The sequence below is a fragment of the Patella vulgata genome, chromosome 1, assembly GCF_932274485.2.
Source record: "Patella vulgata chromosome 1, xgPatVulg1.2, whole genome shotgun sequence".
NCBI classification, from domain to species: Eukaryota; Metazoa; Mollusca; class Gastropoda; family Patellidae; genus Patella; species Patella vulgata.
Window position 1 is genome coordinate 24,051,601 of NC_065879.2, and position 17,739 is coordinate 24,069,339.

Sequence of the window (17,739 nt, forward strand, 5' to 3'; positions counted from 1 at the left end):
CTATGGTCGTTTGGACTAAAAGTTATCATTTTACTTTTGAGTTACTGTATTGTAATGATTTGAGATCCTGTGTTCATTTAGTTTTGGGCTTGATTTAAACACCATGGCCGAATGAGGAACTTTGGATAAAATATTCACCCGAAATGACGAATTTATGACGAGCGTGATTAGAATGCCATAAACTAAAATATAAAAAAAGTCCCTGTTTGATCTTACAAAGTTGCGAATTCGGGCGAATGTGAACCGTACCACTACCATTTCATTTTTTTCGAACGAAATGGCGAATGAACTTTATGATTTTAATGCAGGCATGAAAATAACGAATGATATTAATGGGAGCATGACATGAATGTGCTGATTCTGTAAAAAAAAAATAAAGTACGGCGTTGGTCTAGCTATTCGATAAATCAGTGTATGGCGACCTTGAAATAAATTACTCGTGGTCTTCTCCGTATCTTGTAATTACAAGACCGCTATCTTGTAATTATAAGATAATCAGATTTTTTTCATTTGATTTACCCTTATGGTCTTCCGTAGTTCACACATTTGGTAAATTAATAGCAATCATCGATTATCATGTAGTTTATTGTCACTGCAAACAATTTTCTAATGTTTTTTGAAACAATAAATTGAAATTTTATTTCCCTTTGAGAACAATCTGCCACGTTTATAGAGCAGAAACAACAAAGAATATTGAACATGCTGACACGCATCGGAATAAAATTCCTGTCCTATTTAATTTTATGTGATGAAACTGTGTAACATTTATAAACAACAAGAATGACATTTATGTGTATAGTGAATTGCATAGGTCAAACACAGTTATAAATTTATTTATCCATATAGGCCACAGATATTGACTGCAGCCATCATCGCCGAGGACCAAATTGATATTTAAATACAATAAAGAACAACAGTTGGAATTCTGTGTAGCGTAGGCGGGAACCTCGCTATCCGTGCAAAATTACCTCCATAGCACACTCATGATGTATGTCTGGATTGATTAACCCGGAAGGTGCAGAAAAATAGGACGCTAACCTCCATTTCATTTCATTTTTGAGATCCATTGCTGAAACATAGGCGTTTTAAGATTAAATGTGATTTTTGGCTGGCACTTCAGCAAAATGTATACCTGAATATATGAGGTCATTGTATTTCATTACTTAAAGATACATTATGGGAGATTAGATAAAGAGCTGGTCGTTCTCATTATAATAGTTAGAAAATAGATAGTGTAAAGTGAATTTGTTGAAAATTTCAGTCAAATTGATCCACGCTGGACCGAGATTTTAGCGATTGAATTTTCGGCCTAGTCTCGATCATCATTACTAAAGTCAGTACAATAAAAAGTCTCGACTATCCATTTCATAATTAAATTATGTATGGAAGTCGAACAGGAAATCGGAATCTAATCCAATAAACATCGCAGACTAGCGATGCCATCAATAGTTGATTATGGACTGGGTATGTTAATTAAAGTTAATAATTTAGATAACATTTCAGGCCTAAAGAAAAGACCTGCAATAGACAGATTTAGCTCTTGCATAATGTTTGTTTAAACTAATAAACAAAACCTCAATATTGTCGTAATCTACTAAACAGACAGTTTCGTTATTGACCTGAAGCAAAGCGGTCGTTGTCCTTTAAAGCGCAATTAAAACTACATGTATGAGGTTTTTTGCCGGTCTGTAAAAAAGGGTGTTCCCATTTTGCCGGCAGGCGTTGATGTCAAATTTTGCCGCTAATCCAGAGTTAATCCTAGAACAATGGTGTTATAAACTATAGTCCATATCTTTTTTAAGAATAAAACTGATTTTAACAATTTCACTTTTATTAAATAACATTAAATAATTTACACATAAAAAAGTATTGATTTTAACAAATTTAACATTTATTAAATAACATTAAATAATTTACACATATAAAAATGTATTGGACGGCATTTGGTCTGCTTGACTTTATTCGGTACTTGTAACCATTGTGTATTAAATTTCGGCCACCTCGATTATTGGAATCTGGTACGTTTCCGGTCTGCAAGTCAAGAGCTTTGGCAAACATCTTGCAGAAACTTTTGTCATATCTAACTCATTGGCAATGGGGGGGGGGATGGTTAGCACGTGCGCGTTGTGGGCCAGCTGGCGTGGTTTCGATTCCCCGATTGTACGTGACAAAGAGTAGGGTCTCCTGTCCAACCTTGTGGGTTTTCTCCGGGTCCTCCGGTTTCCTCCCACTATGCACAAGCGAATTATTGAAATAAAATTGAATTATATGTTAGTCCGGAAATGACCTACTTTGTGTTGAGTGGGCGTTAAACCCCCATTTCTCTCTCTCGTTGGCAATGATGTGCTCAACATTATCATGAGAGATGCCTACAACACTGGCAATATGTCGAGTGGTCAAATGTCGTTCAGCCATCAAATGGCTGGCTTTCCAGACGACACGTCATCGTCAATTAAGGCTCTTTCTGTCACGCTTAAATTCCGCAACCCACTTTTTTGATGTGGAAAAAGGTAGGAGCATCACACCCCAAAGTGGAGACCATGTCGAAATGTACTTGTGTTGGGGTTAGGTAATTGGCGACTGTCCTATAGCCAGTTTTGTCCATTTCTGGGGATTTCAAGTTGGTCTGGAACGAAGACAACAATAACACTACATTAGCAGTTCTTCTGTCTATGACTCATTCAACGATTGCACTTGTTGTTTCAACTCAATTGATCTATCCTTTTCAGGCTTATGCATGTACCGAAATGACTAGTTTAGTGTCAAGTCAAGGTTAAGCCCCATTTTTATTTTCTTTGTTTCGACCAGTAGTTTCTTTTCTGTCTACGTGTGAGTTAGTTGTATTTTACGTCCACTTCCACCGATGTGATATCGCAGACAAGTTTTTTTGGGTTTTTTTCTGTCTAGTTTGATAGACCAGGTTATAGTCTTTAGCCTTTTTATCTCCCCATCCGCATCTTTAGGTTCGCTTACCCTTCCATTACTATCAATTTCATTAGATAACCATGTCGCTAATTACTTTCTTAACTCATTACGATAAATCCGATATGATCCTATCAATTGCGATATAGATTACACATTTTGTAATTTAATCCTTCTAATCCTTTATATTCATAATTTTTAACAATATATTTATTTTTTGTCTTTGTAATTTAATCCTATATATAATTTATAATTATAATTTAAACATGTGTTTATACATTTTCTTTGTAATTTAACCATTTATATGATATATAATTATAATTTTAAACAAAGTATTTATATTTTATCTTTGTATTTTAAACTTTTCATTAATTGTAATTATAATTTTAAACAAAGTATTTATATTTTGTCTGTGTATTTTAAACTTTTCATTAATTGTAATTATAATTTTAAACAATGTATTTATATTTCGTCTTTGTAATTGAAATCTTTATACAATTTATAATTATGATTTTTAACAATATATTTATTTTTTTCCTTGCAATTTAATCCTTTAAATAATTTATAATTATAACTTTTAGCAATATGTATTTATTTTATTTCATTTGTTATTTAATTCGTTATATAATTTATAATTATAATGTATATTTATTTTTTTGTTAATAATTTCTTATTGGAGATTAATTTATATAAGCCCAGGCTTTCAGACCCCACAATTAATTGTTGTATCTTTCTATATTATATGAATATTTATTCAATAAATAGTGTTAGCAGTTAGACAAAAAGTCTAAGATGTGGTATATAAAACTAATAGGATAGAGTAGAGAAACAATAATATTATACAATGTATAGACTTCCCCTAGAGCTTTAAATTAATATCACCAATGTGTACACAATTTACTTGTATCGACGATCAATAGATCTGTTATGTTATTGAAATTAAATATACATTAGATATGGCACCAATACCAACGTAAGCTAAACACGGGCTATGAAAGTCCATTGTGCTACATATTTTTTGGCGCTCATGTAAAAGTAGACTTGGTTGTTGATATTCGACAAAAACAATTTTAGGACATAAAAGCTCCTACTCTAAAACAAACTAGCAACTATATAGTAACAACACACTGTATAGCTATTGAAAATAGAAATATAAAGTACATACATGTATATAAAGAAATGAAATGAAATGGGGATCACTGTACTGTTCTTCACCGACAAAAGTAATGCCGTGCCTCTGCCTCTGGGGTTGTACATGGACCAATATAAATAGGTACAACCCTATGATGTTTCATTCCGAGTTGGATCCAAATCTGTTAATAATTTCAGCCTGTATATCATTTACAGACAAAATATTAACGTAAAGTGGTTTTGGCGCCGCCCAAAGGGGGGGGGGGGCGTTGGAATCATGCACCAAAATCAATATTTGTCGTCCTTAGGGTATAAGGAATATATATGCCAAGTTCCAAGATGATCCATTAAGAATTGTGACCTATAGGCATAACACAGACACACAGACAAAATTTGGGTGTGGCTCTATCCCTGGGGGTCAGGCATTCACCAAATACATTAGAGATCATCCTTAGGGTATAAGGAATATGTATGCAAAGTTTTAACATGATCTGCTAAGAATTGCGGCCTGTAGGCGAGGCACAGACACACACAAAAGTTTGGCGTGGCTCTGTTCCAGGGGGTCGGGCATGCACCAAAAATAATAGAGGTCGTCCTTAGGGCATAAGGAATAAGTATGAACAGTTTTCAAGGCAATATTTACCGTGTTTACATTAAAAGTAATTAAAAGGGGTAATTTACAAAGTAAAAGTCGAGGGTACAACAAAATCTTTCAAAAATCTAATTTAATATTTCCATTATCTACATATATATTATAAGGAATGACGCTTAATGAACTTATCAATAAAATTTGACCTATTATTCTTAAAAAATTTACTAATATTGTATCCATAGTCCAAATTATATTATGAGCTATTTTTAAATCAAGATGAATACTAGTAGGATTCTTGTAATATTTAAAAAGATTTTTCCATATAAGTGGCCAATTTATTATATTGTGTTAAATCTCGTTATGTGTTTTAGCAAAGTAACCTCCAGTTACAGCAGATATAGGGCTAAAATGACGCTAGAGACTAACCCCACCTCCCCGAGTTTCTTGTCCCAGGCCCCCCGGGGTGGGGGTGGGGGGGGGGGCTTTCGCGGGCCCTGGGTAATGAAGACAGGCATATGCCACGCAGTGTGCTATGAGGGGAATTTTACGGGATCTCGCCCAACAAGGACGACCAGATACTGTTACTTGTCAGACACTCAGTAGTTCATCCCTGACAAGTGGAAACCAGTGGCTGGCAAAAAAAGGCGTCTGGTCGTTCGGATGAGACGGAGAGAGAGAGAGAGAGAGAGAGAGACGGAGTTTAACGTCCACTCGACACAAACTAAGTCATTTCGGGTCTAACATATGGTTTAATTTTATTTCAATAATTCGATTGCGCGTAGGGGTCTTTAACAGTGGGAGGAAACCGGAGGACCCAGAGAAAACCCACGAGGTTGGACAGGCGACCCTACTCCTTGTCACGTACAATCGGGGATTCGAAACCACGCCAGTTGACGGATGAGACCGAAAATCAAGCCCAGTGTACACGGTGGCGTACATGACAGTTAGAATTCCAAATAAGTGTATAGGCGGTAGCGCAACTCTCAAGACGATATTTCTCGCATGGCACAAGACCGTTTCATTAGCCCGGTTGCCCGCCTTCGGTATGACGTTTAAACCCATTTCATTTTATATTTTAGTTTAAATGTTTGATATATGATATACAGTGTGCGTTATACCGATGATATCTTTAGAAATATAATCACAAGGATCATTGTTTCTGTGATCTCACAGGACTGACTATCATTTCAAAAGTGTACAGCAGGAGATCTCTAGAGATATAGTCACCCGGGTTATTGTCTCTCTGATCTCACTGGATTGACTTTAATTTCAAAAGTTTCAGCGCGCGTTATACCGAGATCTCTATTGATATAGTCACCTGGGTCATTGTTTTGGTGGTCCCACAGGATAGACGTTCATGAATCAACAATGTTATTCATCGACTCTGTTGCATCTGGGGTGTCATTTTGACGTTGATATCAATTATGCACCTAAATAGTAAAATAATCAATGTAATGGCATTTATTTGACAGTTTTGATATTATAAGTCTGTCAGAAGCACAGCAGATGTGAACAATAGGATTATATAAATATACCGCTATTTTGATTTACGTAATCCAAGGACGTAAGTATGATTTGATTTCCGTAACAAGATAAAATATTGACGATTTATGGTGCTGCTCAAGATTAGTGACTAAAACGGGTTAATATTGTGTGATAGGCTCTTATATATATTTTAAGCCTCGGTGACTATTTAAAGCTCTTTTGAAGATAGAAAATTGGTAAAATCGAAGGGTCCCAGTTTGCTTTTTACGTAACTGTAGGGATGTGTGACTTGAGAAAAAGTTAAATATACGGTACTTATTCTAAAGATGCGTCTCGAAAACCCAAACATGGTGTGATGGGTTTTTGCATTTCAATGGAAATAACTCTATTGCGCTTGTTTCCGAAATAAATCCCATATAATTCATGCATTATTTTAAACAAACATGAACCGATCGACGAATTAGGATTAATAAAAACCGTAGATACGGGCAATTATAAATTCAGACATTTTCCCATTTGTTCTGTTTGTACTTATATAAGGTATGTTTCTGAATTCATATATTCGTAGAAAAATATGTAAGCATAATATATTAAAGTAGCCAAGTCCCTAACTCAGCACATCTGTAAGTCTTCAACATTGAGAAAAAACGAATTATTTGTCAATCTAAATCAACATTGATGTTGTGATCTTATCGGGATAATATGGACTTCTGATATCCAATATTTAAGACAAAATAAACATTTTACCATTGGTACACGAATCTTGTACCACAAGGCGTTTCAGCGCCATTTGTAACAAGGGACTTCAAGAACGAGGCTAGACATATTCCACAAGTCATGTCAAAGGGTGACGGCATATTCTTATCTGGAGAGCATGCGCAATAAATACTATCGGTGTAGACTGGAATAACAAGAAGCTAGAGATTGCCACTCGATTGAGACATCTGGTGTATTTCGCCGAACATAGCTGATTTGAAATTAAGAGTAACCAGCGGCTGCCAGACAGGATACGCCCACATTTTCGAGAGATGGATAGAAAACAAGCTAAAACGAAAGTGATATTTCCTACAATCAAGGGCCATAATTCAAGAAATTACAATTCGATATGCGCAAATATCGAAAGGAACCAAGATCTTTGAGTTATAAACTTACATTTCAAGTTTCAGCAAAATCGGATAAAAATTGTGACCTCTATAGGGTCCACAACCTTGATATACCATATTTTTACGCAATTTGAGAATGAACGGCGGCCATTTTGTCTGTCAGTTTTGGGCCGATTTTCACGAAATTCGAACTCAACCGTCCTTAGGGTTTAACGGTGATATAATAAAACGTTTTTTTAAATCGGATAAAAATTATGACCTTTATAGGGTCCACAAGCTAAAAACGCGATTTTTCATACAATAAGGGGCCATAATTCATGAAGTTACGGTCCGATATGCGCGAATATCGAAATGAACCGAGATCTTTGTGTTATGAACTTACATTTCAAGTTTCAACAAAATCTGATAAAAATTGTGACCTCTATAGGGTCCACAATTTTGATATACCATATTTTTACGCAATTTGAGAACGAGGGGCGGCCATTTTGTCTGTCAGGTTTGGGCCGATTTTCATGAACGGATGTCCGGACGGACGAACGGACGGACGGACGGACAGGGGCGACGACAATATACGTCCACATGAAAATGTGGGCGTATAAAAACTGAAACGATTGAATGTAAATCAGTTTATATACATTCATATTACATTATTATATGCGTTGCGACCCATTTGTGTCAATTTCTAGCCCCTTTAGTATAGGGCCTACAAAGCTTACAACTGAGAAATTTCTAAATTTGGCACTCTGTATAATACAATGCCCAAAGTTTAGAAATTTCTGAATTTGGCATTCTGTATGACATATTATATATACATAAAGCTCAACGTTCAGAAATTTCTGAATTTGGCATATGTACAAATCACACAATTCAGAAATTTCTGATTTCGACGATCTGTGTAAATATATTATGTAGGCTATATGTACGAAGCTAACCCTAACTTCTGAATTGTGACATCAGTGCATATTATACCGAGTGCCAAACTCAGAGCTTTGTATATTATACAGAATGCCAAATTCAGGAATTTCAGAATTGCGATATCTGTGCATATATATATTATACAGAGTGCTAAATTCAGAAATTTCTGAATATATTATTTTATTTAATATGTTTTCTAAATTACAAATATTAAAATATTGAAAATTTCCATTATATCAGTACAGATAATTAAATATTGAAATTTTCTTAATGATAGAGACTAGCATGAGTATACAAATCTTCCAGTCGTTGGTGACATGGAAAAAACCGGCAGGTCATTTTCCATGATTTTGAGAAAACCACATTAAAGTTCCAATTTCAAATTTTCAAGTTATTTTTTTAAAATGTATTAAAATAAAGCCTTAAATAGGTGGTATCCAGAAACAGTCCTACCTTGTTAAAGGATAATCCTATTAATCCTATAATTCAATATTGCCAGCTGAGAAATTGGCAAAAATATCATTCTCAACTTCAAATTCCAACGTTTGGAGTTGGCTAATGCATGGAGGGCAATGGGAAAACAAGGGAGGTAATTGTGTTTTTATTTCCTGTGTCAATGATTTTTGAGGGTGGGAAATAATGCCCATGGTCGTATAATAGTGAGTTGATAACCTATTGAGCAAAAGACATAGAAATAATTATGTTTTGATTTTCTTAGTAAATATGAAATTCTCGCTTTAAAAAACATTCTGGTCTACCTGCATTCTTAGCTGGGATTACAGTTTACAGATAAAGTTGCCCAAATGTAGTTTTAAACAAATTAATAAAGAATAATGTAAATGACAAAATATGGACACAAATGTTGATCTAGTATCCTGAATGAACTCCTTTCACCTTTCAATAATTACAAATAATTACACCCCGAGGAATTTGTTTCATACTTTAGTGATCATAGAAAAAAACCGTAAGTAGATTTGCATATTTATTTTGGGGGATTAATTCAAACATTGACATCAGAAAACCTTGCAAACTTGCATACGTGTTTTCTTGATCCAGTGGTAAGTTACGAATTTGTTTTCAAATTGAAATTGTTGATAAACTATACACGATAAAACCTAGCCAATTGCATAGACATATATAGAATATGAATCCCAAATAAATTTATTTTCGATTATTTTTGACAGTACGCAGGTAATACAGATAAGGGTCACTTGAGTAATTGATTTGCAACGTTAACTATATTGATTTATTTTATTTCTCAGAAAATGAGGAGTTCCAGTGCATTGCTTTTAGTCGTGGGTTTGGCGCTGTCAGTTTATGAATTTGAAGCATTCTGCTATGGTGAATTTAAGGATCCCTCTGGTAAGTATGTACAATCAATTATCAACTTTTTTTTAAAAGTAGCTGATACAACTTAATCATCGGTACGTGGAATGACAAACCTGATAAAAACCACGCACAACGGCTGGTTGAAAACTTCAAAGCCTGAAAAGGATAGATGAATTGGGTTAGAACAAACCTTTGCCATCATATACATAAGAACTGCAACTGTAGTGTTATTATTGTCTGCGCGCCAGACCATCTTGTCAACCTACCCATTGAAATCACCAGAAATGGACAAAACTGGCTATAGGGCAGTTACCAAGTACCTGCAACTGAAAGGACTAACCACAACACAGATACATACCGACATGGTCTCGACGTTAAGGGATGACGCCCCTTGTCCACAGCAAAGAAGTGGGCTGCGGAAATTAAGCGTGGCAGAGAGAGCCTGGCCCGCGTTCTGGAAGGCCATCAACAGTAACCACTCAAGAAAACATTACCCCGGGTGCATGACATGATGATGACTGTTCGACGATTGACCACTCAACATATTGCCAGTGTTGTGGGCATCTCTCATGAGAGGGTTGAGCACATTATCGCCAACGAGTTAAGAATGTCAAAATACTTCTGCAAGATGGGTGTAAAAGCCCTTGACTGCGGATCAACAACGTGTCAGACAATCTGCGCCACTTTGAAGCAGATCCTGCTAATGTTTTGGCCAGATTTGTAACCATTTTCCTAGTAATGGTGATGTCATGTCAGCTGTTTTACGACTTTTTATAGGGTAACTGAAGAAAATTTCTTCTTGACCGGCATCCAGGCCCTGCAACATTGTTGGCAAAAATGTGTTCACCTCGAAGGGGACCATATAGAAAAATAAATGGAAATCTTCGACTTTGTACAGGTCTTTGTACAGAACTTTTCAGCCAGCCCTGGTATAGGCTACTAATTTAATATACCAATGTGTCATAAATAAATGCATTATAACAACTGAAGATAAACAGCTTATGATTTAGGGCGGACAGACAATATATCAGAATGAAGATAAAAAAGTGGTTGACGTATTTGTTTGTATGTATTTATCTACATGTAACCATAACTGTACTTGTACTTCCATCTGTTTTAAACTATACTACAAATGAATAGTCTAACACAAAGTTCGTGAATATACGGTACCTGCAGTTCGATTGAAAAGAGTAGTTGTTGGTCAGCCAAAACTGTGGGCGTATTATGTCGTCACCCTGTCCGTCCGTCAACAATTGGCTTGTGAACTTGAGTTATAAACCTGTGGTGTGAAGCATTGTGGTCATGAGAGGACAAATCCAATTGATAATCAGTATATCATGACTTTCCGTTTCAAAGTACCCCCACCCTTTGTTGGAACATGATAGAGGTTGTAGTTTTTAACGAATGTTTTTAAAATTGGGTCGGAAGCATTTGGATTTTAGCATTCCAAGACTTTTCGCTAGTGAGTTGACACTCTTTTCCGAAAACATTGTGAACGCGATAACGGATTTCTTTCAAATTAGGTGAGAATCACTGGGGTCACGAGAGGATGAACCCTAGCGATATTCAACGTTCCGCGACTTTCCGTTCCGGAGTTATGCCCTCTTTTCCGGAATAATGCGATAAAAGCTGTAGTTTGTAATGGGTCTTTTTCATATTTGGCTGGAACCATTGGGGTCATCGATCCCTATCGATATTCATAATCCGCAGCCTTCCGTACCAGAGTTATCTTGCCTTAGCCGAAAACCGCGTAAATGCGATACGGCTATAGGTTTAACGGACTTTTCTTTTCAAATTTGGTTGGAAGCAATGGGTCATAAAAGTATAAACCCTAGAGATTAAAGTTTTCCTCTCGAACAAGCTGCAGTTGAGACAAAGCTGATCTGTAGGCACATTCACGCTTTGCGTGGCTATCTTTATTATATTGATATGTTCCCTTCAATTTATTTATAATAGGTAAATAATTTTCTTTTATTTATTTATATTATAGGTACCAATGAGACATGTGTAACAGATGTTGGTAATCTGAGTGTTGGAGAATCTATTAATTCCTACACTCAGTGTTTAAGATATAGTTGTGGAGTGGAATATATTGGAATATGTGGGTAAGATGGACTTTTTAAGATACATATTTAAACAATTGTACAACCTAACTTCACTAATCTAATAAAAACTAGTTGATACGATTATAAACCTTAGTAAATATTTTATTTTCGTTTAAGCATTGGTTATAACGCGGGCCTAATGTATATTGCTGGATGTAACCAGTTGAAGATGGATAACTGTTGTTATCGGTTTGTGAATGCGTCCAACCCTGCTATCAACTGCACAGACGTGTACTGTCCTTGAAAACTAACATCTTTGTGAATAAATAATAATTATTTTGAAATATCCTTATTTGATTTTAAGCTTCTTTAAAATACAATATATTTAAGGACGCCTAAATTCAAATGAAAATGAAAATGCCTAGATAATATTATCTTTGGTCTGGTTCAAAAATAAAAGTGTTGAATTCATTCGATTTTATGTATTGATTTGTTTTTGTTTTTTAATTTTACGTCTAGAAATAATGTAAGTGTATTTTAATCATATGAGCCATGAGATATGAGCCAAAATGTAAACTGCATAAGCCGACTATCGCTTAATCTATTGATGCTTGCCCCATCGGTAATCGAAAGAACACAATTCTTTCGATTGACGCAAATCAAAGAAATTTAGCCGCCTTAAGACAATTAATTGATAGTTTCAGAGTTATGGTCCCTGACCCATACAGATTGGTACAGATTTTAATTCTTCACCGATTTCCATCAAATTTTCAGCAATAATAATGTGTGTGTGTGTGTGTGGGTGTGTGTGTGTGTGTGTGTGTGTGTGTGGGGGGGGGGTAATGATGGCCCTTGTCTCTTAAAATTTTCATTTTGAGGTGATTATGGCCCAAACCGACTTTAAGAGTTTTCCCAAAGGCAGTTCCAGAGTTAGTGACCCTGACTTATACCATGTTGATAAAAGTTCACTGCAGTGCATGCACCCACTCTCCAGGATTCAATTTTTGACAAGGAGCACCAGACTACAAGAAATCCCGAATCTTGTTGTATATGTTGTGTATGTGGACAAGAGAAGAAAACACAGTTATGTTGTGTATGTGGACAAGACAAGCAAAATTGCCCATGTTGTTGTGTATGTGGACAAGAGAAGAGACTGTTTATGTTGTATATGTAGATTTGAGAAACTGTTCATCTCATCTTCTCATCGGTGTGTTTTCTCCTGAAAGAGATACACATCTTCAGCCTGTATAGTTATGACATGTTGATCTCTCTAGCGTAGACATAACAGGTAGACTCAGTCCCTCAAGTAGCTTTACGCCTCAAGCTCAAATAAAAGTCAATGTTTCCAAGGAGGTCCTATATAAAAATGTGTTTCAAACTTGTCAACATAATGTCTTTTACTGTACCTATTAGACATACATATATAAACCTATCATTGCCTTTCTAGAATTTCCCTGTTAAAGCCCCCTTTCGCACAATCTAATTCCTGGAACCATAAACGACCGCTTTACACTCCATCCATGATACTGCTGGAAAAGAGATTGAAGTGGGGTTTAACGTCTACTCGATTCAAATAATATTTTTTTAAAAAGGACACAGTCGACAATTTGCCGATCTGTACAACACAATGAATATTTCGCCGTGTAATGTACATGACGAAAAACAAACCAAGTGTATGTTAAAATGGATAGAGCTGTTGAATTCTGAAACGTTTTTGAAAATACAAACGCGACTAGACAAATCTATCAGCTCGCAGCTAAAGTATGATTCGTTCAAAGTAAACCAACAGAATCCCCATTGAACAATTCTAGTGACCAATTTTCAAACGTCACAATGCGTTGAGTCAACAGTCAACATGTACTGTTTGATGCGAACAAATGAATTTTAATTTGAATGCATTATTTTTTAACTTTCTGCCATTATTTACAAATAACCAACTGTGCACCTTTGCTTGCTGATCTGTTTCTCTATTCGTACGAAGCCGATTACATACAGACGCTCGTAAAAGCTAATAAACGATCAGTCAGACTTTTTAATTTCACTTATCGATATCGATGACGTTTTATCACTTCATAATCCTAAATTTATTGATTATGTAGAATTCATATATCCTGATGAGCTCGAAATTAAAAACACCACTGACAGTGACAATTACGCTTCCTACTTGGATCTGCGTCTAGATTTTGACAATTGCCATAAACTGAGTGTTAAATTGTACGATAAACGTGATGACTTTGACTTTCCGATTGTTAACTTTCCATTTATTAGTAGTAACATTCCAATATCACCAGCTTATGGAGTGTTTGTGTCTCAGCTAATTCGTTACGCGAGAGCTTGTTCCTTTTATTCTGATTTTTTAAGTAGATCGAGGCATTTGTCATCTAAGCTTCAACTACAAGGATACTTGCGCACTAAACATATTAAAACCTTTAAAAAGTTTTATGGCCGTCATATTGATTTGATTGGTAAATATAACGTGTCTCTCTCGGCTATTATTCTAGATATATTTAGTGATTCGTATACTATTACTATTACTATTACCTATAGTTCATTGGCCAATCATACTATTTTACCGACATTTCGCCTAATAATTTGGATGCAGCTATGGCGGGTGTGGCGCCAGGCAGAGTAAGCTTACTCTTCCGGACACCTGTTACCACTGTTTGTCGTGTATTTTGTACACGAGGAGCAGTCCATTTGCTGATTACACTATTTTGCTTGAATACACTATTTTGCCCATAACGTTTTTTAGGACTTCAAATTCTGTCTTATGGTTTGGATTTTTCGTACTTGGTTTTATTTTATTTGGTATTAATGCCTACCCTTTCTGTGTTCTCCTGTATCTGTGGTTATCATCATCATATAGATCATTCGGCACCATAACACTGCTGTGCGTCTGTAAAAAATAAACAGTTTTATTTTTTGTATTTATAACACCGGGCAGTATTTTGTCATGCCAGCAGACATATTTCAACAGACAAAGACTTTTTAATTTGCAGTACGGATTAGGTTATCGGAACGAGCGGAGTAGTGGCTCGTTTCAAAGGGGCCTTGCGACGGAGTGGAAAAATTTAAAAATTACATCGCCGTTGATGAGTGGTGCTGTTGTTGACATTTAGTCTAATGAAATTGCTCGATCCCATTGTCTTTGGTGCCAAAGAACCTTGATTGAGCAAATTGTGAACCCTTTAATTGATTTCAATAAAATTTGGTAGGTATGTTGAATGAGTGGATCTTGTCCAGTTCCGTCCATGCGCCAGGCATCTATTTTATGGGTAATTCAATCAAAGAGTGAAATCAAAATCAAGTTTGGTGAAATTTTAAATTATCGCTGTTATCTTTGTTGTGAAAGGTTTATTTCATCTGATTTTACATAATTATATGAAATGTTTCTTTTCTCACATTTCTATTGGTATTGAAAAAATACTTTTCGAGCCAATTTCTGTCGCCATTTTGGAGTTTGGCGGCCATATTGGAGCAACCGTTTGTGAAATGAATAGGAAACTGTGCAAAATGGGTCCGGTGACCAACAACACCTATAAAATGATATATTACACGGGCTATTTGGCTAACAATGTTTGTCATAGTCCAAATCAGACCATTTTGACCGCCATTTTGGATTTTCGGCTCTCTTGGAATAAGCCTGTAGATTTCAGAGGTAGCAAGCTACAAATATTTTCACTAGGGTCCCTTCTATCAGAAACCATCGTCAAACCTTGTTCCCCGAGAAATGGTCACGGATCTGGGAGTTCTGATCCGACTAGTCTGGTAAAACAGGGACATCTATGAGACTCAAATAGGTTCCGCTATGTAGTCCGCCCAGTCCAATACAAATACCTACAAAGACCCATCCTTTCGAAAACCAATCCTGTTTAAGTAGTGTGCCGCGTATCATAAGCAGTCCGCTCAGTTGTAAGTAGCAATTAATTTGTCTAATAAATAGAATTCGTGACAACTCGGGCCAAGACCACTTGGGCCAACTCATAGACCACTCGGACCGAACAAAAAGACTACTCGGACCATACACCAGCCTATAACTTACATACTTAAAAAAAGAAAGCTGAGGTTTACTAACCTGTTTGAGTCGAAGGATTCGTCTTATTTGTCTAAAGTGAAAAGATGCTTAAGGAAAGCCGAGAAAGAAGCGGGTGAAATTTTTGCATAGTCTCGGTCATCATTACTAAAATCATTAATATAAACAGCATAGTCTCGATTATCCACTTTTTCTGATTGAATTATCAATGGTCGTTAGCGGCATATAGGAATCTAATCCAGCCATCATCGAAGGCTAGCCTTGACATCGAGAGTTTATTATGGTCTGGATAAGTTAATTAATGTCTAATTGATAATTTAGATAACATTTCAGGCCTAAAGAAAGACTTGTAATAAGCAGATTTTGCTCTTGCATAATGCATGTTTAAATTTAAAACTGAAGAACAGTTGACGGATGTTAGCTTTCTTTGTTTGAATCTGAAAGCTACGCACATTTACCAAGACAGTTTGTTTCGGTTGATCTTGTTCGTGTCTCATAATGTATGGAACGACAAATTTACATAGGGCCTATATTCATTTAATTGATACAGAACCCATTTAGAATAAATTGATGTTATGTAAGTTTTGCGTTCAATGATCTAAAATAAAACAACAGCCACCCACCAAGCGTTTAGCGATACAAGCCTGTGATTGGTTAATATATAACTTGCGGGTATTCGATTGGTTACAAAACACTATACAGTCAGCGCAACTCGATCGGCACATCTGGTTTGTGAAGCACATATGGACCCAAATATAACGTTCAATTTCATCAGCTGGTTCACCCCAACCAACAAAAACCTACAATTTACACGTTTCATAGAAACAGAATAACATAAGCCTGTTGTTATTTAAGAGGGGGAGGGGCGTCTAGTGCCGCCATTGCATGTGTATCAACCAATTCTTATAACGAATTAATTAAATCCAATATTGTCCAGATCATGTTTTTGATCAATGGCAAAACAGACAATTCTTTAATGGTATTACACGAAAACATAATGTTAGGAATCTCTGATTTATCGAACAATTTGATTTAAGGTGTGCCCAGAGACAGGAACCAAGTGAAAATTGTTCAGATCTCCGAACCTTGCATGGGAAGTGTTAGACATTTTAGTAGGAATGAAAGTGCTTGGTTTTCTAGAAATATTGTTGGTATATAATTTTATCAGGTTACATGTTGACAGGATCATACCCTGTAACACAGAATTAATGCCTTAAACAATACAATGACACATTATTTTTTGTGCACAAAGCCAACGGCCAAACAGGCTTTCGTCACATACCCAGTCCGCAATCCGTTGCTAGTTATGCTAACCTACTCATTCAGATTTATTAAAGTTGATCAGACCGTAGCAGGGCCGGATTAACTTGCATGGCTGAAAATGCCACTGGTGTCGTTGCATCAACAGTGAAAAGGGGCATATTCCGGTCATTGTCCGCCACACTCATACAAATGCAATTTGAAAAGTTTTTGTGTTAAACCCTACCGTAACATATGACATTAATTTATGGTACAAAATGTTTTAGAACTAATTTGGGGCCACTTGAATATTGGGTACCCTGGCTGCAGCCCAGTAACCCCATCCCCTTTAAAGAGGCATTATGCAAGAGCTAAATCTGCCTATTGCATGTCTATATGTAGGCCTTAACTGTTATATAAATCATTAATTAGACGTTTATTAACACGACAAGACCATAATCAACTCCGACTTTAAGATTTGAACTGTTCGGCTGTTTAATGATTTAATTTAAAAATGGAAAAGCTAGGCTTAGCCTTGAATAACCAGCACAGTGGTTACAATAATAAACAATCAATGCACACATCTTGTAAACACTACAAACATTGATAACTTTGTTCAGAATAAAGTAATTTGAATGAAATTTTTAATATATTCATTTTGCATTATCTTTTCTTGAACTATTATAGTAAGAATGGACAGTTCTTTATCTAAATCATGCATAAAGTATCTTTAATCCAGTCATGCAGTGGGTATGTTGCAAGGGTCTGATTCAGATTTGTTCAATAAAAAATACTCTGAGCCCCATAAATGTTAGCACCACTTTAAGGAAAGAATATTGTCCTTTGCGTACAGTTTCAGTCACCCACAGCATAAAATATCCTGCGTTTATGATAACTGTTTTTTCGCCAGGTTTGATTGAATAGAAGTGTTTATAATTTAAATTA

At 35.9% G+C, this 17,739-nt stretch overlaps 1 long non-coding RNA gene across 1 annotated transcript; it reads left to right on the plus strand.

Annotated features, from left to right (window-relative positions):
- The first annotated feature begins 6,188 nt into the window (after window positions 1-6,188).
- Window positions 6,189-11,998, plus strand: LOC126829916 (uncharacterized). Its single transcript, XR_007683587.2, has 4 exons — window positions 6,189-6,209; window positions 9,411-9,510; window positions 11,468-11,582; window positions 11,700-11,998. It is a non-coding gene; the product is annotated as an uncharacterized LOC126829916 (long non-coding RNA).
- The last annotated feature ends 5,741 nt before the right edge of the window (window positions 11,999-17,739 follow it).